The sequence below is a fragment of the Leptinotarsa decemlineata genome, unplaced genomic scaffold (assembly GCF_025532065.1).
Source record: "Leptinotarsa decemlineata unplaced genomic scaffold, Ldec_3_MD MMD2_tig00026330_RagTag_RagTag, whole genome shotgun sequence".
Taxonomy (NCBI): Eukaryota; Metazoa; Arthropoda; class Insecta; order Coleoptera; family Chrysomelidae; genus Leptinotarsa; species Leptinotarsa decemlineata.
The window spans coordinates 1,639,708-1,665,589 of NW_027412690.1; the positions used below are offsets into that span (position 1 = coordinate 1,639,708).

The window sequence follows — 25,882 nt, forward strand, 5'->3', positions numbered from 1 at the left end:
AGATCGCGATATATCAATTCGACGCGATTGTCAACAATTGAGCTTGTGTTATTCGATCATCTGCAAGCACAACGTCGTTTGTTTGGTAGATAGGCTTAAGGAAAGTTGGGTACTCTTTTTCTATCGAAAAATTATCTTCATCGACGAAGCTCATATTTGGCTCAATGGGTACATTAACAAACATAATTGGTGAATTCTGCAGTTCAAGTGCTGCCATTGCACCATGGAAGATGCATTATTTTGCACCAACCCGTAAGCGTAGAGGAGAATATTGCTTCTGTAACGGCCAGTGTGATGAAGATCGCGATATGTCAATTCGTGGCTATTATCAACAATTGGGCTTGTGTTATTCGAACATCTGGAAGATTTTACATGAACCTTGGTATGAAACCATTCAGAATACAACTGCTGCAAAAACGGATGCCAGATGACGTACCACAACGTCGTTTGTTTGGTGAATGGGTTATAGGAAAGTTGGATGAAGACTCTTTCTATCGAAACATTCTCTTCTGGCTCAATGGGTACATCAACAAACAGACTTGGCAAATTTGGTGTGAAGAGCAGCCGAAGGCAGTTCAAGTACTGCCATTGCATTCTGAAAGATGCACTGTTTGGTGCGATTTGTGGGCCGGCGGCATAATTGAATCGTACTTATTCAAGAAAGATGATAATCGCAACGTTACAGTCAATGAAGAAAGGTATCATGCGATGATCACCACCAACTTTTTTTCACAAAATGAACGTATTGGACTTGATTGACATGTGGTTTCAACAAGACGGTGCCACATGTCACACGGCACGCAATACATTGGACCTATTGAAAGGCGAGTTTGGTGATCCATTATTCTCACGTTTCGGAGCAGTCTATTGGCCGCTAATATGATGCCATTTGACCACACTAGATTATTTTTTGTGGGGATACGTGGAGTATCTTGTGTACAGGGACAAGCCAACCACAAATCCAGCTTCGGAAGATAACATTATAGCTGCCATTGGTGAGATTTCAGTCAAAATGCTGTAAAAACTATGTCAGAATTGGAGCTCAGAACCACCTAAGGCATAGCCGCGAACCACCTAAGGCATAGCCGCGGTGGTTTTGACCTAAACGATTAAAAAATCACCAGATACTGAGATGTTGCCAATAAGTTTTTTGTAATACTCATTGAAAATACAAAGTTTTTCAATACTTCATATAGTATTCTTTCAATATGACATTGAAATGATTGTTTCCAATCAAAGAATAGGCCCGTCATTCATAATGGCATTTGTAACTGCATTCCAATAATTTCGTAGCTAAATGGTAATGAGATAAGTTTCTGCAAAACCTGGAAAGCAACCAAAACATTGACTTAAGATGTGAAATATATGATGGAATTGGCTGATACTTGATGAAAATCTATAACTGGCGTTTTCAAAAAAACACTTTATTGTGAGATTTTCACTTAACAATTTTACAAAAACGCAACACGTGTTTTGTCATACAATGGCTTCTTCGGGCGTATATTTACTTACTATATTTTACATATTTAATGCTTAATATACCTTATTTTACAATTTGAAGTACTCGTACCTACATATTAAGTACCTAATTTTCACCTAAATTTGTAATGAATCAAATTACCTGAGCTCATATCCCAGTTTCCACATTTGCAAAAATATTTAGTAACGATTGTTCATTCACTAAATCACTCGAATTCCTGAATCTATCGATTTCTAAACATTCTAGAAGATAGAGTTTCAAACTCTTCTCTTCTTAATGTAACACGTCATATTAATGATTGAACTCATGTCCTTCTACTAAAAGGTGGTTTGCAAGTGTGAAATTGGTCATTTACAAAACTACTTCTATGTTCAATTCTTTGGCCAAGAGTCAGCTTATATACTCCTGATCTGTCTGACACCAAAGTTTTGTCTTTATTGTTTTTAATTTAATAAATGTACAATGTACTTGTACGTAAGCTACGTTTACGCATTCTTTCTTCAAAAAACGGGCAATATTATTGGTTGTTTCACCAAAATATGACAACGTCCTATAACTGACCAATTGCGGATCTTGTAGTAACCTTGTTGTTAGATCGCAAATGAGTTGAGACGCGAGAGATTGTTGAGACGGACTGTTTGTGATATATCAATTCAATTATTTCAGTAGAGTTATAACCGTGTACACCAAAGTTTTCCAATTTTGTTATCAAATTCTTGATGGATGGATAAATGTCAGAAACTTTGGAAAAGTCTGCGTACTCAGAATCTACTTGTCTTCCTTTAGTCGTGGGACTGGCTATGTTCTCAGTAAAAGGAAAAAGATCTCTGACTGACGATTTACTTCGATTAAAAACATGTTGTGATAGAAATAACTTGTCATTTACTAAGAAAAACAGCTAATAGCTGATGAGATAATAATTACGAGACATTTTTTATAACTACTTCATTTTTGACACTTCTAAAGGTATAATATTTGCAATTATCTACTCAAAAAATATACCTTCTATCAAATATTTTTTTAATATATACCAATTTCTGATAGCAACAGTCGATAATAATTACGGATATTCCGTCTTTAATGTTTTATTGTTTTGTACGCAATGTATTCCTTAAATATGTAATAAAGTTAACAGATATCATTGTTGATAAATTACATCGACAGCACAATTCAACGGTAAATCAACTTGATATACCGTTGAACTTCTTTGAGGAATAATTTTCTTTATTTTTCAAGGACAAAACACAAGCACTATAGGAAAATCCTAAAGGCACTCTCAGAGCGGTACCTGTGCGAAAATAGAGATTCACGTTGGATTTAAATCGCTGGAGATTAAATCCATTTGGAAAGACGTTCTCAGGAAGTTCATTCCACATAAACGCAGTTCTCCAGATGAAAGAGTTCTCAACTAGTGATGTTCGAGGTGTACTGAGTTGAACCTCAAAACGATGAGCAGTCACAGTCCGTCGCGTATTTTTGATGTGTACCGCTCTTGGTGGAATCAAATGTGCCAAGTCACTTGAACACTTCTAGTGAAGAGAGACAAATCTCTAACCTTTCTTCGATGTTTCAGGCTATCAAGGTTGCACGTGATGTTCGCTTCTCTAATAAGGCGGATGGCTCTTTTCTGGATGAAATACATCAACTTCAGAGTATGTTTGTGGGCAGAGCTCTATACCTAAGATAAATACTCTGAGCTTTATGAAGCATCAAAAGTTTCTGAGGTATGTACAGTTTTCTAGTTCGGAACACTGTTCCAATCTTTCGAGAAGCAGCCTTTCCAATTCCAGCGACATGATTGTGCCAAGACATATTGGTGTCCATTTCAGCCCTCAAAAAACTTATCGAAGCAGAAAGCGGAATTGTTTGACCTGACATTATTATATCCGGTTCGGAGACATTTATTCTCTTGGAAAGAAAACTGATGCCTGGGTTTTTGTGGCAATGAATTGAACCTGGTTACTTTTACCCCAATTCGAAATCACTTCTAGATCCTCATTAAGATATGCAACTTCCTGCTGCCGGTGAAGATGTGCCTCCGTAGCCGATGTCTTGGAATCCAAATGGAATGACGAGACAATGTGATGTCGTCAGCAAAGCAATATATTTGATTCTTTGTTTTCTCAAATAAGTCGTTGATATATAATAAAATGAGGGTTGGAGACAATATGGATCCCTGGGAAACACCAGCGTTGATGGTGAAAGTATTTGAGAAATATCCATCGACGGCCACTTGCAGAGAACGTTTTCTCAGGAAGCTGAAGAGCCATACACAAAAATGATCTGACAAGCCATATCATCGCAGTTTGGCCAGCAAACCCTGATGCCACATACGCTCAAAGGCTTTAGAAATATCAAGCGCAACAGCTCTTCATTCTCCTTGTTTCTCGATTGCGTTATTTCAAATATGGGTGACATACGATAGAAAGTCGCCTGTTGCCATTGATGATCGGTCAAGATGTTGAAGCTTTCCAAATATTCGAGGATATGTTGGTTTACGACTTTCTCTATGATTTTTGATAGTACATTATACGATAAATACTCTCATTTCATTGTGTTCTGTTCGTTTTCCAGTTGATGAAAAACTGGTGTAATCCACTAGATCCAGATAAGTCCCGAAATGTTGAGGGCTTACAATGACAGTTTCTGAATAGTTTATGCTTTCTCAAGTTGACTACTGACTGATTGACGATCTCTAATGAAAGCTGCAACAGTCTAAATGAGATGATCCATGCCCTGCTGATACTAGGTTTAAATGGGGTTAACCCAGCCAAGCAGCCAAGTTGAAATTGTTAGGATAAACGAGGTTATACCTTTCAACTTTCGATTCCCTTAACATGGATAAAGTCATCGTCATGAAAATCGTTTATAATTACCTATTGGAATGAAACTCTTTTTTGCCATTTCTTCATAATTCCCCCCACGTGTAGTCGCAAATTAAAAAAATACCTTCATCTGAGTTCGCAGCTAATTCAGTTCGGTGTCTCGGGACAAAACCTCCAATAAATTAGGGCTTAAAGCACTCGGAAGGGCAGAAGCTGCGACGGTACGCGTCGGCCCTCTGAACTTATTGAACTCATAAATATGTTAAGGAATAAGTTACGTGTCGCAAAAGTTGTTTCCAGTTAGTTCAAGTTTATCACCGTAATTTCCACGTTCGTCTTCCGCATAACTTCCTAAGACACTGTCATAATCCAACATATTCTAGTTGTGGAGTGTCACGGTTCAAGGAAAATGCATTGGCGTCGTGAATGAAGAAAGGACACAATGAAAAATTGAAGGCAGTCAGGATACTGACATATGCTGGATATATTTTTGGGAGAGAGAGGTTTTGGTTTTCTACTTCTGGATATATAGTTTGATCATCCAAGGCTCATCCAGGTCTCAGGAAAAAATATAAAGAAATGTTTTTGTTTATCGGATTCACGAGTATATGTTTTTCGAGATGCTGAATCCGAATTTCAACTTTGTTTTCCTGCCAGATGTCGGTTTTATATCAAATATCGTAAAACACTTTTTTGTTTTTCAATTCTAATTCCAAAACTAAATAATTTTTAAACAAACTCGTTCTTTACAGAATAAAAGTAGATAAAATATCCTATGAAATTCATATATCACCTTTGAAATTCGCATGATATTTCAACCCGTTAGAGCAAACTGAAACTTTTCATTTTTGACGAAACTACTAACGTTAGTTACAAATACAAGTGATATAATAACATAGGGAGTTGTATTTCTCATTTTTCATGATGCTCTTCTACTACGTAGTAACAGCTACATCCATTATTTCATTGAAATTATTAAATGAATTACATAAAAAGTTTTTGGTGTGTGAATTTATTTATTTCAAATATTTTATATTTTTTCTGAAAAAGGTAGGTTGGGTAACAGGATCAACTTTTTCTTAAAAAGACAACTGTTTTCTTGCCGATGTTTCGAATTAAATTAAATTCTTCTTCAGGGCTCTGTAACAATAATTTCTATAAAAATACCTTCCACATAACTTATACGATTATTATCGTTTCAATTTCACAAGAAATATTGAGTTCTTAATTGAATTACTCACCGAAAAGTGTTTTACACACACACACACACACACACATATATATATATATATATATATATATATATATATATATATATATATATATATATATATATACATGGTAAAATGGATTAACAGGGTCTCTCAGTCAAAAAATCAAAAATCAAACTCTGCTTTACTTTGCCAAGCTTTCGCTTCTAATGGGAAGCTTCTTCAGGGCCTATAATTTAATGATTTTTGAATATTTTCGCCTTTGAATAACATTACAAATCATACTTACAGTAAACATGAGTGAAAAACAATAAATTGAAGATATAAATTGACGTAAAAGTTAACATGTATACGATTTTTTTGTGGGTTTGACAAATGTCATACCTTCACGTAAATGTCATTTTTCAATGGGTATGATGATTTGATAATTTTTTACTGTAAAGAAAGAGTTATTGATTGATACATCTTTCATTATTATTATGTTTTTGATGTAGCTCTAGTAAATTACTATATATACTGCTGAGATTATTAATGTCAGTTTTCTTATTCATACAATCAGAAGACTTATTAATTTCCACCATTTCAAGAAAAAGGCGTTTGGAAATATTTTTTTCTGTATGTAAAAGTTTGATATTAGAGTAATTTGGTTTATGACCTGTTTCTATAGAGTGTTGTGCTAATGCACATGATTTTTTATTGAGCTTTATATCACTTTTATGTGAAGTTACTCTATCATTAAGAATTCTAGATGTTGTTCCAATATAATTCAAGTTACAATTGTTACAAGGAATGTTATAAATCACATTTGACTTTTTTGTTGTATCAGTTTTATCTTTCAATTTAGTATTCAAATTCTTTATAGTTTTAATATTTTTTTGGCATATTTTGATATATTGTTCATTATGGAAAAGTTTTATGATATTTGAAGATACATTTCCAAGGTTAGGTATAGATTTATAAGAAATATTGATAGGTGAACTATCATTACATACATTTCTGTTAATTACATCAGAATTTGTATTACTGCCAGTATTGAAAATTATTTTATTAAGAAGTTTTCTGGAACAATGAACAATATATCAAAATATGCCAAAAAAATATTAAAACTATAAAGAATTTGAATACTAAATTGAAAGATAAAACTGATACAACAAAAAAGTCAAATGTGATTTATAACATTCCTTGTAACAATTGTAACTTGAATTATATTGGAACAACATCTAGAATTCTTAATGATAGAGTAACTTCACATAAAAGTGATATAAAGCTCAATAAAAAATCATGTGCATTAGCACAACACTCTATAGAAACAGGTCATAAACCAAATTACTCTAATATCAAACTTTTACATACAGAAAAAAATATTTCCAAACGCCTTTTTCTTGAAATGGTGGAAATTAATAAGTCTTCTGATTGTATGAATAAGAAAACTGACATTGATAATCTCAGCAGTATATATAGTAATTTACTAGAGCTACATCGAAAACATGATAATAATGAAAGATGTATCAATTATTAACTCTTTCTTTACAGTTAAAAATTATTTATCAAATCATCGTACCCATTGAAAAATGACATTTACGTGAAGGTATGACATTTGTCAAACCCACAAAAAAATCGTATACATGTTAACTTTTACGTCAATTTATATCTTCAATTTATTGTTTTTTACTCATTTTTACTGTAAGTATGATTTGTAATGTTATTCAAAGGCGAAAATATTCAAAAATCATTAAATTATAGGCCTTGAAGAAGCTTCCCATTAGAAGCGAAAGCTTGGCAAAGTAAAGCAGAGTTTGATTTTTGATTTTTTGACTGAGAGACCCTGTTAATCCATTTTACCATATATATATATATATATATATATATATATATATATATATATATATATATATATATATATATATATATATTATATATATATATATAATATATATATATATATATACAATATATATATATATATAATATATATATATATATATATATATATATATATATATATTATATATATAGATATATATAGATATAAAGATGTTCTTGAGTGTGTGCGCAAACCGCTGCTACGTGGTGTTGTTAGATGATGCCTGGGAATGCTAGGTCTTCTAATTGAAACCACAAATGTGCGATTAGCTCCTGTTGGTGACATCGTGCATATGTGAAGTTTTTCATTTTTGGTAACCAGTTGTTGTCCGTCTTTGCAATTGGCCGCGCCGCGCTGATGAGGCCAATAGCCAGAAACACGTGTCCGCGGATTGCCTCCATTTTTTGAGTGTTCTGTCCACACATAATTGCGATCTATACGAATAGTTGATATATGTGTGTTTCTTTGTATTCCAGTACCATCATTTTTCCGGTCAATTTTGCAGGTATTCGCATCTCCCTCTCAACATACTCCCCGCATCGGAAGACTTAACTGCTTTAATTCTTCTCTTGTTTTTAAAACGATTGATGTTGTGCCACAAATTCAGGCAGAGAATACAAGAATTTTATATTCAATGCCCCTGACTCAGTGTGTTTCGACTTAACTTTGACAATGAGTACAGTTGCTACCACTGTTTTAGGAATAGTGCCTTGCAAACCAATGAAATCTTCTCAGAGTTCGAGAATGTTAACCGATATCCTGTGCTGCAGGGTATGCTACACCAATATGAAAAACCGAAAAAGCAACCTTAAATCTATTTCGTACAGAAATATTCTTCAATTTTTTAACAAATCTATAATAATAGTAATTATACTTGGAGCGCAGAACTATAAGAACTGGTACCTAATACCACGAACGGCGATTATATCCAACAGGCGTCGCTGCAGGAATCTTCACAGAAAATTTCCTGCTTATGCAATTGTCAATACAACTGAAAGAGTCGACCTTCAATTTTGGAACGAGTACACTTGCAGACCGATTTCGGGCTCCTTAGTCACTCGTCAGTGCAAGATAGTGACCATCATCGACCTAAAGTCAATGATATTCCATAATTGAAAATCGAAATTCTTTCAGAGTATTTCATTCCTCGTCTTAAGTTGGAGCGAACATAAAAAATGTCACTCCATCTAGTGGACGAGGTACTAACCAACTGCATATCCGAAATTTGAAGATTCCTCTGAATAAGGAAAAAAAACTTTCTTATTAGTCAGAGGGCTATGCTTGAAGATGGACAGTAAACAAATCAACTTTAAATGAATGTTCAACAATCCATTCAACCTACTGTGTAGGTATATCCGAGACGGGCTTGAACATTTGAAGTTCATTTTTTTAGATCAATTGATGTAGTTTTGCCATTTGCCCCCCCCTTGTAATCAAACCGGATTTATTTTGCCACAAAAATTTTGCCACGTTGAACTGCCTAGATACCGACCGCTAATCAAGTTAGTATCCTGACGATGGTAATTTGATTAGTGAAACGCGCGTCGAGAAAAATAATTTCTGTTCAGTCGAGAAAAGTGTTTCTGAAAGATTAATTTCATGCCAAAACTTGGAAATTATATTTATCAAGATGAAATGGTCCTTCGAACCGGATAATCAAATTTTTCGCAATTCACTTTTCTCTCTCAGAATCTCATTATAATTTTTCCGTTCACATTTATATAAAATATGTAACAGAAGATATTCTTTCGTTATATTGCCACACCCTCGCTGCAAAATACTAACGGGCACGTCATACATTAGCAAGAGCCAAGCGGTTACTGCAGACGGCGAGATGTTTTTCAATTTTATTATAATGAGCTCTCATTTAGCGCTAACGTCGACCATTATGATAAGAGATTCAATAAAGCAAAAGTGTCACCCTAACAAAATAACTTCGGTAAATACCCGACCTCGTTTGTTTGTCGAGTTTTCTTTGTTTTTCCAGACTCTTCGTTACTTTCTGAATTTCAAATGGCGCATTTGAATACATTGACTAACATAAGTTTTTTATGGCACTTTTTTCATCTTGGAGATTATGATACTGTTATTCAACGGATTTATTTGTCCAAGTGGCATCACAAGTGATGGAAAAAATAAAGGTAAGTTTTTGGATAGTTCAATCAAATTTATCAAGTACGTGTTTGGAAATGTTAAGATATTTGTGAAAGTTTAAACAATTATTTTGTTACTGTTGGTACACATTTATTATCTAGTATTCCTACTCAAGATAGTCTAGCAGTTCAATTAAAATTATCGAACCAGAAGAAATAGAAGAAATAATTAGTTCGATTCAAGAAAAACTACAGGATTCGACAAATCAGAATCAGCACCACTGCTAAGTGAATTGATAACTCTTTCTTTTCCAACAGGTTTGGTACCTAATAATACTAAAATTGTAAATCATTATTTTGAAGCAGGTGAAAAAGATCAAATGACGAATTATAGACCAGTTTCCGTTTCACCAGTTTCATCTAAAATTATTGAATTATTGACTAAATTATTATATGATGGGCAATATGGATTTTGAAAAAATTGTGACACAAGAGTCTGCAGTATTCGAGTTCTTTTACTAGACCTGAGGAAAGCATTTGATACTGTGGACCATCATTTTTCTCTGAAAATAACGCAAAATATAGGTATCCGAAGTTTACTTTATAATTGGTTTCAAAATTATTCAATGAATAAAAAATATGTCTATATTGGCGACCGAAATAATCAGTTATTGGGGTACCGCAAGGATCAATACTTGGACCTGTTTTGTTTTTTACATATTTCAATTCTTTGGCTACAGTACATTTATTCGGTAAATCACATGTTTGCAGATGACACCACTTTAATTTACAATGGAAATAGTGCACAAGAAATTAAAGTTGATATTTCAAAAGATGTTGATCAAATTTCTTTCTGGTTTCAATGCCATAAAATGTCACTGCATTTTTAGAAATCTTCATATTAGTTCATATCCAAAAGGTCAATATCAATTGATTGAAAAGATCCAATTGAATTCAATAATGAAAATATTGAATACTATACTAGTGCAAAATTTCTTGGTCATTGATACAATAAGAAAAAAATAACTCCCATAATTGGAATTCGACCTAGTCTAGGTCCAAAATCCGACTAATGAGATTTTGCCGAAACTTAGTGAAAATGATCCTAGTGACGATCAAAAACACAGAACACGGAATGAAACTTTGACCGGTACTGACGATGCCCAATAGTCTGAAACAGCTGTCTACCGGTGGCTCTTATATTGAAATCAATATGGGAATGATCAGAATAGTACTTATCTATTTATTTTTTGATTTCCATGGAATTATTTTCCAGTAGCTTGACTGCATTAACCTTTCTCGATTTCATATCATTTCTAGAAAGATGTGGATTTGTTTTCCGATGGCATTCCAGAATAGCTTCCCAAATTTCGGCTACCGCAGGTGTCGGTTGATTGGTCAAACCACCAACACTGACATAAAAACTTCGTTGACTTGGTTGTCACACCAATAGGTGGTTCCACTCATGTCTCGCATGCGTTTACGCAATTATTTTTATAAAGTACTTCTCTTGGTTATTTACATTTCGTCTTCAATCGAGGACCGCCTGCCCGGTACTGACGATGCTCAATAGGTTGAAACAGCTGTCTACCGGTGGCTCTCAAATTGGAATCAATATGGGAATGATCAGAATAGTACTTATCTATTTATCTTTTGATTTCCATGGAATTATTTTTCAGCAGCTTGACTACATTAACCATTGTTTACAAAAAGGATTTGAAGCTTCTACCTATTATATGCGAGTGCTTTCGATAGCAGACACCATCTTCATGGCTCTACTCAAACTGAACTTTTTATCTACTTGTTTGTCCTTATACGGTTAGAACGCCTTAGTGCAGGTATTTGTCCTCTCCTTTCATCCAGATGTCTCTTGGAATTTGCCTGTACTTGGGTTACATCAGGTAATATTCTTTGTGTTTCTCTAGGTTACTGTTTCTAGGAATGTGTATTGTTTTGTGAAGTATATTGAATGTTAGGTCTTGTTGTGTTTTGATTTGAATTTGTTCCTGGATAAGTGAATTATGACTTTTGAATTTATGGATGTTTAGGTTTTTCTCCTCTGGAAACACCAACACAAAGTACAGGTTACCTGATGTAACCCAAGTACAGGCAAATTCAAAGAGACATCCTGATAATCTACCCGTATAAAAGAACAAACAAGAAGATAAAACGAACGTTCAGTTTGAGTAGTATAAAATCGTCGTACGAAACAGTTTATCAGGATGAAAAATGAGAAATCAAACTTCCATGTTTTTTACCACTTTTATTTTTAACTAACTTTACTGCAGTTTCGTCCTATAAGGACATTTTCAAACGAATACAAAACACTGCAATATCTATACACCACTGTTGGAAAATCAATTACTCGGAATCCTTGGGAATTCATAAGCATTGCGGATGTAACCAGCTAAATAACCAAATCGACCTAGTATATTCGCCGGTTAGATCAGCGTACCCACATTGTCACAGGTAAACATAATTCAGGTACTCAGTTAAGTTAAGGGCCGTCTGTTATTACCAACAGTGGTGTATATAGGAGGTTAACATTGTTAAATATTTCAGTTTATTATATTCCTTCGAAAATGTCCGTATAGAACGAAACTGCAGTAACGTTAGTTACAAATACCAGTGGTAAAAAAAAATTCATTTTTCATGAATATCCTCCATCACATACTATCGGCTACATCCATCAGTTTAGCTTATTAGGAACCAATATATCCTAATCGAGAATCCCAATCGATATTAGTTTACTACTTTTTAGTTGTGCACAACTTTATCAATGATCCATTTATTGCAAGGGAAAATAGAATTCCAATTTTATAGCAAAATTCATCGTCTTCTCACCTCAAGTGGTCGCTCCTCATAAACTTTTTGTTGCAAACAGGGCAGGCGAAATTCTTCTCGCCTGTATGCGTCCTGGTGTGCCTGGCAAGCTCGTCAGATCTGGCAAATCTCTTCCCGCATCCGTCCCAACTGCACGGAAAGGGTCGCTCCCCTGAAAAGAGAAACAGACGGTCACTTGTTGATTAGAGTAGAAATGAATGACGTGGGAACTTCGTTCGACCAAATAGTTCAAAAACTCTATGGACATCAAAGTTTCTAAAGTACCAGCCGAAACTGAAGTAAACAGACTTTCATGGCTGAAGTCGAAAATTATCTGCTGAATCACTACTCAGTAATAATAATATACGATATCACCACCATATTCTACTACATGGGGTGAAAAGTATCGGGCATAATACATAGATGTCGCTAGTCTCGTTGCATTCACCGCTTTTTCAGTTAGTACTAACCTTCAAAAGAAAGTTGTAGAAGTTTTATGGTATTCTACACATGAGTTTGTGAGTTATTGCACTAAGAGTGACACTACTTTTGTTATTTTCAAAACAATTTCGTGTTTTAATTTTACACTGTTTCTTGACGGGAAAAAATACCGTTCAAGCAAAGCAAGGACTTGAAAAATATTATAAGGACTCCGCTCTATCAGAAACAACAATTAAACGTTGGTCTGCTGACTTCGAACGTGGTCGTAGAGATATCGATGACGCAGTGGAAGTCCAAATGAGGTAGTAACACCAGAAAACATAAAAATCTACAAAATTGTTTTGAATTATCAAAAAGTGAAGTTGCGTGAGTTAGCTGATATAGAAAGAACGTGTTGGCATTATATTGCATGAGCATTCAACTATGAAAAAGCTCTGTTCGAATTGGCTGCCGCGCGAGCTTACTGTTGACCAAAAACAAGAACGTCTTGATGATTCTGAGCAGTGTTTGGCCATGTTTGAACATAAAGAAACCGACAATTTTGTATCTATATGTGACAATAGATGAAACATGGATCCATTTACTCCGGATTCAAAACGATCGTCATCCGAGTGGAGAGCAACTGATGAACCTTGTCCAAAGCGCCCGAAAGCAGAACAATCGGCTGGAACAAATAAACGCGTTTTCTTTCTCAGGCCCGGGAATTTCTGCCCATGTGTCATTTCACATACCAATTCTTGAATATTTTGTTCTGGTTCATATTAATGTATACATACTTTTATGCTAAGTTTTGTTAAATATCCCATGTTCTTGTTTCTGTTCAATGAAGTGTTTTCTGAACTGGGTTCTACCAATTACTGTATTTACTTAGTAAGTTAGTAATGAAAGAAATAAAAAACAAAAATTTCGCTGGTGAAGACAACTTATCAGCAAAGTTGTTTTTACAATTGCCTGATAGAGCTCTTCAAGCTTTAGTAATAGCTATAAACTCGTCGTTTACTACTGGCGTCTTTCCTTTTAGTTTGAAATCAGCAAAATTGATACCGCTTTACAAAGGAGGTGCCCAGCAACTTCAGACCGATCTCAATTTCATCAACGTTATCAAAAATCATTGAAAAACTAGTCAAAACAGAATAGTGGGTTTCTTGGGAAAACATAAAATTATAGCTCCCGTACAGTTTGGCTTCCTACACAAAAAACCACGAATAACGCCATCTTTCATCTCCTCGAAAACGACTCCACGACCCTAAATGATGAAGAAGTGAGGGCGGCAGTATTTCTGGACCTTTTTAAAGCATTTGATTGCGTGGAACATGAAATCCTGGTGCAAAAACTCTTTCATTATGGAATCCGGGGAACAGCCTTAGAGTGGTTCAGATCTTATATTACTGGTGGAAGTCAAAAAATAACATTGAGCAACAACAATTCTGATAGTGGAAAAATTATAAGCGGAGTTCCTCAGGGGTCAGTCCTAGGCCTAATTTTATTCTTGCTATAGATAGATATATTTATTTGACAACTTTACACTTGAATGTTTGTTGCAAGTCAGTTAAAATATACATAGAAAAAAAAACTAGTCACAAGTTAAAAATATTGAATCATAAATTGTGAATAAAATGAAAGATAATTTTGAACATTACAATAATCAGTCTAAAATTTTCGAAAGTGGAAAAAACAAATATTATGTATCAGCATGAACTTCACATATCATATGAAATAAAATCAAATCTAAATCGGCATAATTGAAGTAAGTACTTAAATAATCCTGAGTATTATAAAAACAGTATTCCAGGAGAATAGTTCTGACTCTGTTTTTAAAGGAGCTTTGTTTGAGCACTTTGAACGAATTAGGAAGATGATTGTAGAGACTGATATTCAATGAATTTTTAATAGACCTTGTGAGTTTGTATCGAGGCTGTATGAACAGATCTGCATTTCTTGTAGCATGATGATGAATATCCTGATGCTGCGAATAGATTGATATATTTTTATGGATTTCAAGTAATTGACTATATATGAATACCGATGGTAGAGGTAGTATACCCATTTTATTGAAAAGCGACTTACAGTGATCTCTATAATTGGCATAAAAGGCACTGACTGCCTTTTTCTGAAGTCTGAAGATTTCAATGGAGTGAGAGGAATTACCCCACAAAACTATGCCATAATTCATATGTGAGTGGAACAAAGCAAAATATGAACTTCTCAAATATGAACTTATCATCGCCATTTTCAGTGGTTTCAGTTTTAACGATATGGCAAAACTTGATCTATCTGTAGCATTTACTTTGTTTGCGAATGACACTACGATACTTTGGCGTGATAAAGATCCTGATACTATGACTCGGTCTGTTCACTCAGATTTAGAAAAAATAAAAAGATGGTGTGAATCAAATATGCTATCGCTAAATGTTTCTAAAACAAATCTGGTAACATTCAAGTGGGACTTAAAACAAGTAATACTAGGTGAACACATGATTGAAACAAAACCAAAAAACTAAAAGAAGATATAAAAAATAATGCTGTACAGTTATGTTCAAACAGTTTCAAGAATATATATTTATACTGTAAATATTTCCAAGTTGAAACGATACTGTATTTTCAGTTTATGACTCGTATTGAGAATTCTATTCTCTGTATCGTGGGATTTCGTTACGACACACACTGCAACTATATCGAAAATTGCAAATCAAGAAGTTTTCGTTAATATACCTACCTGCAGCTCCCATTTACTCTTAGAAGACCTCAACAACCAAACTCAAGTCGTTAGAAGGCAATTTGTAAACGTTCCTGTTCCAAACTAACGGTAATCATTTACAACATCGTTTACATGAACGTTTAGAGGGAGTATTTAACGGTTGACCGTATCGTATAAATCATCCGATAAGCAACGTGGCGCTTCTTCTTCTTCTCTTCGTCGGTTCGCGGTAAACTTCGCCTTGTTTCTAATTAAATTATTCGCCGACACCTAATTAGAAACTTCTTGATTTTCAAAACATTTACGTTTACTGTTCAACATCAGATTGCGTATACTTCATAACTTCCTGCTGTTCCCGCAGGGGAAATTAGATCTTTGGCAGATGGGAGTGCTGAAATAGCGAGAAAACTTTCTGCCCGAACTCTGAGATACATGTGTGGAGCAAGGTAGGCTGAATATTCGGCTACATCTGATAATGAGCCTCCAGAGATATCGTTGAGTCATACAACAGAGCCTATAAATTGGAAACTTGTATATTTTCCTCAGTTCAGTAGAAGGTATGAGGGAATTACCTGAAATGTACATTATATGATTCGAATTTGAGTTTTTTGATATTGTTGTTATCTAAGTGAGGAAATATTAGGTGTATAGTAACATTGATATGGCTCCTGAACTTGTTGATAATTTTAAAAATAATAGGTAATAGTAGATGAAAAAAATTGTTGAACACTTTGAAAATTCAATTCTAAAAAATGATTTGATTTTTTTTAAAGGACAAAACACAAGTACTACAGGAAAATTCTAAAGGCGCTCTCAGAGCGGTGCCTGTGTGGAAATAGCGATTCACATCGAATTTTAATCGCTGGAGAATAAATACATTTGGAAAAACGTTCTCAGGAAGTTTATTTCATATAAACACAGTTCTCCAGATGAAAGAGTTCTAAAACAGTGAAGTTCGAGGTGTACCTCAAAACGATGAGGTGGAATTAAATGGTGGAATTGAATGTGCTAAGCCACTTGAATACTTTACGTGAAAGTGTATCTATAGGAGAGAGACAAATCTCCAACTTTTTTTCGATGTTCTAGGCCAGAGGTCTCCAAACTTTGAAGCCTTCGGGCCATAATGATTTTTTCAGTTTGTTCCAAGGGCAAATTTCTGCCCTTAACTATATTTCTAGACTAGAATAGTCGCAAAGTGCGTGACCTAAGCAAAATTACGCTTTTTTGCATTTCAATTATTATTGTGTATTGCGACACTTAACGACATCTAGTGACTTATTGTTTTTATGTGGGATTTGTTAGTTAGTATGGAAAAGAAGCAAAAAATCGACAGTGAATGCAGAACGTTCCAAGAAAAATGGAACTTTCAGTATTTTGTAATTGAGTCCAGTGATGAGGCGCTATGTTTAATTTGTAATGAAACCATAGCTGTTCTCAAAGACTATATATAACATTAAACGACACTATGAATCGAAACATCTTCAGAATTACTCCAAGTATACAGGAAGTTTGCGAAAGGAAAAATTTGAAGCTTTGAATCGCGGACTCAAATCGCAGCAATCTTTGTTTACCAAAGCGAATACTGAACAAGAGTCTGCAACTCGCGCCAGCTTTCGTGTGACTCTTGAAATCGAAAAACGTGGCAAACCATTCACCGATGGAGAAATGATAAAAAAAATGCTTAATTGCAGTAGCCGAAGAAATATGCCCCGAAAAGGTGAATTTATTTAGAAGTGTCAGTTTGTCAGCAAACACCGTGGCTCGGAGGGTGCAAGACATCGCAGAAAATATATCATCTCAACTGTCTGACAAAAATGATGAGTGGTTTTCTCTAGCATTGGATGAGTCAACGGATGTGTCAGATACTGCTCAGGTGTTGATTTTTATTCGCGGAGTAGATAAAAGCTATGAAATGTATGAAGAACTTCTTGATATTGATAGTATTCACGGCACGACAACTGGGTCGGATATTTTTGAGGGAGTTGAAAATGCCATTAATAAAAAGAACCTTCGGTGGTGAAATTTAAAATTTATAACAACTGATGGAGGCAAAAATATGTATGGTAAAAATAAAGGAGTGGTTGCACTTGTGTCAAAGGCTGTAGAAAATGATGGTGGTTCCAAACCATTAGTCTTACATTGTATCATTCATCAACAGTCCTTGTGCGGAAAATGTTTGGATATGTCTGAAGTTCTAAAACCAGTCATCAGTTGTTAACTTCATCAGATCCACTGGGCTGAATCAACGACAATTCCACGAGTTTATTCAACAGATTGGAGATAATGATTTACTATATCATACTGCCGTACGCTGGCTTAGTTGCGGAAAAGTCCTTACGCGCTTTTTTGAACTTCGAGCAGAGATCGAAATTTTTTTTAATGAGAAGCAGCGCCCTTTTGCCGATTTAGAAAATAGTGAGTGGATGTGGAAGTTAGCCTTCTATGTCGATTTGACAAATCATATGAACAAACTGAATTTGAGATTGCAAGGAGAAAATCAGCTTCTCCCTGATTTATACACCAATATCAAATCCTTCAGGCAGAAAATAATACTATTTCAATCGCAATTACGTAAAAAATGTTTCGCACATTTTGAAACATGTGAAATATTAAGCCACATTACAGAGACAGAATTTCCCGTCAATTTTGCAATCGAAACTTTGAGAGCTTTGAGGATAAATTTTGATACTCTTTTTTCAGATTTTGATGTCATTGCGAATGAAATTAAGCTTTTTCAAAATCCTTTTGATTCTGACATTGAAACCCTGGCGCCGGAAGTCCAAATGGAAATGATTGATTAACGGTGAAGTGATATGCCTAAGAACAAATATCAAAATTGATCTTTGTTGGTATTTTATAAGAGTCTTCCACTGGACCAATTTGATAATTTGCATAAATTTGCTCGTGGGTTGTTTTCTATTTTTGGTACTACTTACTTGTGTGAAAAAACGTTTTCCAAGATGAAGTACACAAAGAATGTTTACAGATCTCAATTAACCGATGAGCATCTTAAATCTCTTTTGATAATTGGTACAAGTAAAATTGATCCACAACTACAAAGTATTGTCGGTGGAAAATCACAATTACATAAATATCATTAGTGTTTTTGTGTTACTGTGATTCATTCCAATTATTTGTCAGTTATTAATATGCTTAAACTTAGATACTTAAGTTAAGTTTTGTTTGTCATCATTTCTGTCATTAAGTTTTACCTTGCAAGTAAATAAAACCGAGTGAATATCATTCTGTGTTTTCTTCTTCAACTTACCACAGCAATAGTAACAACAATTAGGTAATCATTGGCTGTCGCGGGCCAGATTGATGACAGTAAATCATTGGCTGTCGCGGGCCGGATTGATGACACTGGCGGGCCGGATTTGGCCCACGGGCCGTAGTTTGGAGACACCTGTTCTAGGCTATCAAGGTTGCATGTGATATTCGCGTCTCCAATAAAGGGAATTACTCTTTTCGGGATGGAATCCAGCAACCTCAGGGTATGTTTGGGTGCAGAGTTTCATACATGAGAACAATACTCCAAAGAAGGTCTGATCTGAGCTTTATAAAGCACCAAAAGTTGCTGAGACGTGTAAATTTTTCTGGTTCGGAATAATGTTCCAAGCTTTTGAGAAGCAGCCTTTGTAATTCCAGCGACATGACTGTGCCAAAACACTTATCGAAGCAGAAAGCTAAAATTGTCTGCCCTGACATTAAAATATTCGGTTCGGAGACATTTACTGGTTACTTTCATCACAATTCAAAATCACTTCAAGATGCTCATTGAGATTTACAACTTCCTGCTGCCGGTGAAGATGTGCATCTGTAGCCGATGTTCTGGAATCCAAATGGAATGACGAAACAAGTGTTTATTGATATACAATAAAAAAAGTTGCAGATAATATGGATCCCTGAGGAACACCAACGTTGATGGTGAAAGTATTCGAGAGATATTCATCGATGGTCACTTGCAGGAAACGTTCTTTCAGGAAGCTGAAGAGCCATACACAAAAGTGATCCGCCAAGCCATAGCTTCGAAGTTTGACAGCAAACCCTTATGCCACACACGGTCAAGGACAATAAAAATATTGAGCGCAGCAGCTCTCAATCCTCCATGTTTCTCGATTGCATTATTTCAAATATTTCATTATTGTATTGTAATGTGTATTGGAATTTCTTGAAGTATTGAAATTGATAATCAAACTAGAACTTCTCAGATTCATATAAGTTTTGCCACTTTATTTAAAAAATACAGACTCTCGGTTTCTCAAGTGATTTGAAATTCTATCAATTTCTCAATCCCCAATCAGTTTTCATACAAAACATATCCATGAACTGGTGAACGCTGTGATTTTTTCAGCATATTTAAAACAATACTAATATGAACTCCGTGACTATGGGTAGTGAAACACGACTAATATAGTGCAAACATTAGGATGTTATGAAAAAGTATATTTATCTGAATGAAAACAATATTGGAGCTCATATCAACAATCAATATCAAAAATATGATAGAACTGACCGATTCTTGATGAAAATCCATTATAACGTATCCATAAAACACACTTTGATGTGAGATTTCCACTCGAAATTTCACAAAACCGTGACAATACCGAATACGATACTGTATAGCGAAACACGTGTCGCGGTCAAGTGCAAATCTCACATCAATGTGTGTTTTTTGAATACGAATCAATATCAATAAAAATCCATTTGAAAGTCTTTGATGATTCATAAAAGCCACTCTTGAAAATCATTAGTGAGCCGATAGCCTTTGAAGATATAAAATGATTAGCAATTATGAAATCTTACATTTCATAATTGCTAAAAAGATATTTCGGTTTGAATACCAACCAGTCTGTAAATTACATATTATCATTGCTTTCGCCAAATTATAGAAAATGCATCGTTATCGGCAATATATGTACTCCTGGTTCTTCCACCAAATTACTCGACCCAATTTTCAACGCCCCTAATAAGTCTTACAGTTATTTGGGATGTTGAGAAAAACTTCATTATAAACAGCATTCGTAAACGATATGCGAAAATTCTTTTACAATAGAAATATTAGAAAAATGTTGAACTATTATTTATTGAAATCGTTTAACTTGAGAAAAGCTTAGGTTATTAATTGAATTCAATGTATATTAATATGATAATGTAAGGAAAATATATTAATTAATAAAATCTATTATTGATTAATTTGTGGATGTGCATATAGTATAGCTACCATAAGCGAGTTGGTATTTTTGTAGGATTGAATAATGATACTAATAATGTACATACACAAAATTAGTGTCAACAGTATATATTCGTGGCACACTAAACACTGAGCGTCTGTCCGACGAGAGAGGAGGAGCCTGCCTTCCGCTGACGTATGCGTGAGAGAAGGAGAAGCCAATAAAACTGGCGCCATTGCGCGTTAGGTAACGAAGCGGTTTACCCTCCCTTGAGAAGTTATTATTTCAAAAAGGTGAAGGTTTCTTAGAGAAGACAAAAATGAATGCAATATTGAAAAATACCAGAAACAAAATATTCAGATAAGTTTAAAAAAATATCAAGAAATGAGGTTGATAATTAATGGGTATGAAATGTTAAAATATATTTTTGGAATAGAAAGTTTTTGGCTTTCTACTACTTCATCTTGATACAAAAAACAAGGATGAGGGAATCTTCCAAGGAAAGAAAGGAAGTAATCAAGCTTATTACCGAATGATGTTCGTTGAGCGATTTTTGGCCAATTTTTCTCTACAAATTTGAATTGAACCAAACCGCTGCCGAAACATCTCAAAAATAAACCAGCCATTTGGCCAGATATTGTTAATGATAATATTAAATAATAATAATTTCCAAAACTACACCTCATGATTTGATCTCCACAAACTTTATTTGAAAAATATAATCACAACATGTTCCGCTAGCACAGTAGCTTTCTCAAGTGTAGGAATACAATCGTGAGTGGTAGTTTATAAAATTACTATGGATCTTTATCAAGTAACGGCCGAATCAATGAGAAAAATAATAATGATAGTAAAAATCATTTATTTCCCAAGAAACAGAATATTGAATTGGAATAGTCAGGTCTACAAAAAAAAATATTGATTTAACAAGTTCACATTCAGAGATTTGGAATACAAAGACTCGTCGTTAAAAATTCTAAACAAATGAAAATGTTATATATGTAAATTATGACAGAAACATTAATGACAATATTCTTATGAGATATCTTCTGAAAAGAATTCATCTGTTGAATAAAAACATCTTGTAACAAGTTGCAGTTTGAAAGTCAATAACAAAGTTTTTCAGTTCATCTGGTAATTCATTGAATGCATGTAAGCCATTATAAGCAGGAGAACAGAAATTTACTCTATTTTTACAAATTGGTATATGGAAGTGATTTTGAGAACGAGTATTTACTTGATGTATATCAGCATTCTCCACAAAACTATTGCTATTCTTGAAGATATAGAGAGACAATTCAAAAATATATAACGATGGAAGTGTTAAGATTTCATATTTGCTGAAAAAACTTGTATAGCTCGCGGTACTAGACACATTCATGATGCACCTGATACATTTTTTGTGCAATGAAAACTTCCTGAGACGTGGTTGACCATCCCCAGAAACAAAAACCATAGCGCATACGACTTTCCACTTGCCAGAAGATAGCACTGCGAATGAAGCACTGATGTCAGACTGGAACAAAGTAATTTCCAATCGAGGTGTTCATCAATGCACATTCCTAAAAACGTGACATGGGTGGCAGATTTGGAAAATAGTTTATCATTTACAGTGTGATCGGGTTTTGTACAAATTTATTGACGGTTGTGAAACCGAAGATATTGTGTCTTATCCACATTGAAGAATAATGAGTTGTTATATGACCACGTAGCCAATGATCGGTAATTATTACAATATGTTCCGAACCAGTTTGACGTTCATTTGCGAAATTTCATCTCAGAGATTACAGCTTCGCAGATGAGCCCTGAAGTGGTCAACGTACCATAATCCAGGATGAGGTTTTGAGGACCCTGGAGGAGACTGACCCATCACGAACGGTGCGTGCTGGATGGCAGAAGAACTGAGCATTAACTCCCATGCGGTTTTTGATGGTTTATAACGTATCTATTGAAAAGATCAAAAATTTCGAAAAGTGGGTTACTAACAATTCGAACCTTTGAAAGGAACGGTCGAAATCTGTTCTTCTTTGCTCTTACTGAAGCAAAACGATTCTTTTTTTGGAACGGATCGTCACGTGTGATGCTAAGTGGGTCATTTACGACAACAGTAAACGTTTAATAAATCACCGTCCGAAAATCAAACGAAGTGAGCGTCTAAGTTCTGCCTCATCCACCATACTTCCCAGACCACTGGTAAATCGACAACGATCTTTTCAAGCACGTCGATAACTTTCTCATCCGTAGAACCTTCACCAATCAGGACCAGGCATAAACAGCCTTCATCGACTTCATCAAATCCCACGCTCACAATTTTTATACTGACGGAATCAATCGACTTGTGGTACGTTGGCAAAAGTGCAATGATTCGAATCGCGTTCATTTCGTTCGAATTGAATAAGTATTTCAAATTTTCAGTTTGCCCTTCATTACCCTTGAGAGCAGATTCTATGTCGATCTTCATTCGATTACTTTTCAGATTATATAGGGCAAAACTTCGCGAATCAATACCATACTGAATGTTACTATTTATGAACAATCTCAATAGCAACATTCAGTTCTCACTCGAAACAGAGATAGAGAAACAGATAAATTTCTTAGACCTGGCCATTACACATAATCAGAATTAATTTGAGTTCAATGTTTTTAGAAAACTCAGCTATACAGACATCACCATCCGAAGCGATTCTTTCCATCCAAACAGTCATAAATTAGCAGCTTACAACTCAATGTTGCACAGAGCATTCGCACTGCCTTTGTCTGCAGATAATCTTGCTAGGGAAATTGATACAATTACACAGATAGGTCATAAGAATGGTTTCAACGCAGATACTATCCAGAAGTTAGTCCGGAAACAAAGCCGGAAATTCACTTACAGACTAACATATCCTCAGATCAAACAACCAGACATCAAGAAATGGGTAAAGCTAACATATTTTAGAAAAATAACAGAAATAATCGCAGGTTTCTTCAGAAAAAACAATGTGGAAGTAGCATTCAGACCACATGCCAGGTTATCTCATTTCCTTTTCAATGCCAAAGATAAGGTCGACAAGTTGGAAAAATCTGGAGTTTATAAGCTTAAGTGTCCGGAGTGTAATAGTGTATATGTGGGACAATGCAGACGAAATTTCCCAAAACGGTAAAGGTTCTTCAGACTAGGAAAAAATGATTCGACGTTTTCAAACCATTTCTTGACATTCAACCACAAGTTTCCGAATCTGAACGATACGGAAATTCTGCACTATGCAAGGAAGGGTTGCAAACTCAATTATTTATAATCCTTGGAAATTTACAAGCATAAATATTGCGGGTGCAACCTGTTAAATGATCAAATCAATTTAATTCACTCTACGGTTTTAAAATTGGCACATCCGCATTGTGAACTGTAAATACAGGTACTCAGTCAAGTACCTGAATGGTATATATTGGCGAATGTAATGAATCATTGTTAGTTTATTGTATTAGTTTAAGAATGTCCATATAGGACGAAACTGCAGTAACGTTAGTTACAGTTGAAAGTGGTGAAAAACATAGAAATTTTCATTTCTCTTTTCATTATGATCTCCTACCACGTAGTAAAGGCTACATGCATCAATTTTTTTAAGTGATTATCTTGTCATTTTTCGAAAATCTCGCACCTGCCACCAATTCACTTGAATGGAAAATAAAAGAAATCCTTATCATCTTGCAACAAGCTATCCAATTAATTCTGAAAATTCTGATGGCAATGAACCCAACGTGCATCTCCCTGTTTATGCTGGAAATGGTAATTCGGCTGATTCTAGTTTAACAAACCAAATCAATTGACGATTGTTTCATGTCGGTTAGACAACAAACAGGATCTGTCCAATTTGAATGGATATTAAATAATTTCTCTACAGAAAGATTGATTTTAATTTGGATTGTTCCATGAAGTTGAATCATTGAAAAAAGAAAGATTACACGAGTTGGCAGTGATTAAAATTATAAGGTTATGATTGAGTGATAAGGTCATGATATATTCATTAAATAATGAAACAATTTCCACTTCAAACAGACTCTTGCGTCTTCTAAGAATTGTACAAGATTACTCAAAAGGAAATAAATTGCATGTCGATATTGAAGACAAAAAAACATCGAAAATGATGGGAATATTCTGAAAAGCTACAGAATCTCCGAAATTAATTCTCCATTCAAAATCGTTATCCATCGTATCTAATTTCTTTGTTCTTTCCTGCTCCTCGTAGAATAATTAGATTCCTTTTCTCTTCAGGAAGATTTTCATTAATCCTTCTGATGAATATATCGAGACTTTTGATAAACCGTTCTTGATAGGTATCATCGAGAAACTTAACGAACTTCTGATTGAACTTTCGAAATTAATTTATTAAATGGAGTTTCTTGAGAAGATCAGTCAAGTTCTGATTGAAAGATTGATAGCATCTCATATTACTCCACTGAGGAGCAAATAACAATCAGACAGATATCTGGTTACAGTTGATTCCGAAATACTTCGTCTTGGAGTTTTGTCATGTTATTATGATTCCTTAGACAACAGTCAATTTGCTGTAGAAAAAGAATAGGAAAGAATATAATTTCAACAATTGCTTTAATTCATTTTACGTTATTATTCAAGATCTGATGTGGAATACAATCAAAAATATTCAGTGAAATTTGCGTTGGAACAATATGCCTAGTTGGTTGATGAGTTCATGGAAAATAATATTCAGATATATCATCTTGGTAATCTTGTATATTCATTAGGTCAGCGATTGAATTAGTTCAATTCATCGGTCAATGAACAATCTTAGTTTTGTATTTCGAGCATCGAACGAAACTGCATTTCACTAGTTCGGACTTTCATTGTCTAATATGATATAAATTGATTTGAAATACCTGAAAGAATCTGTGAAAAATTAAAAGAGATTAGCTGAAAAATAACAATTAAATCAAGCAAAAAAAACTGAAATTACAAAAAAAATACAAGAAACATTCAAAAAATAAAAAAAAATTAACAATTAACACAAGATGAAAATTAAAAAATGAATAACAAAAAATGGAAATAAAAAAAAATTTAAAGATTTCAAACCAAGTTACTTCACGACGTTTCGGCTCTTAGTATCCACAATCATCTTCGGGTGATAACTGCACTTATTTCTTCGAGATCTGACTATTTATAGGTCATTCAAGTGCTTTCACTATCCCCTCTTCCCTCACTCCGCTTCATCGGTCTTAGCAGAAGCTGACCGTTTGGCGGGAGTTGGTCGTGTTACGCTTGATTGGAGGTTTCCATA

The 25,882-nt window shown here is 34.6% G+C and overlaps 1 long non-coding RNA gene across 5 annotated transcripts in view; it reads right to left on the reverse strand.

Moving 5' to 3' along the window:
* LOC141485747 (uncharacterized) overlaps positions 1-25,882 on the reverse strand; it is a 726,844-nt gene that overhangs the window by 12,767 nt on the left and 688,195 nt on the right. For all 5 annotated transcript variants that reach the window (XR_012467407.1, XR_012467408.1, XR_012467409.1 and 2 more), the window contains one exon: positions 12,318-12,468. This is a non-coding gene — a long non-coding RNA (uncharacterized lncRNA). The remainder of the gene's footprint in view (positions 1-12,317; positions 12,469-25,882) is intronic.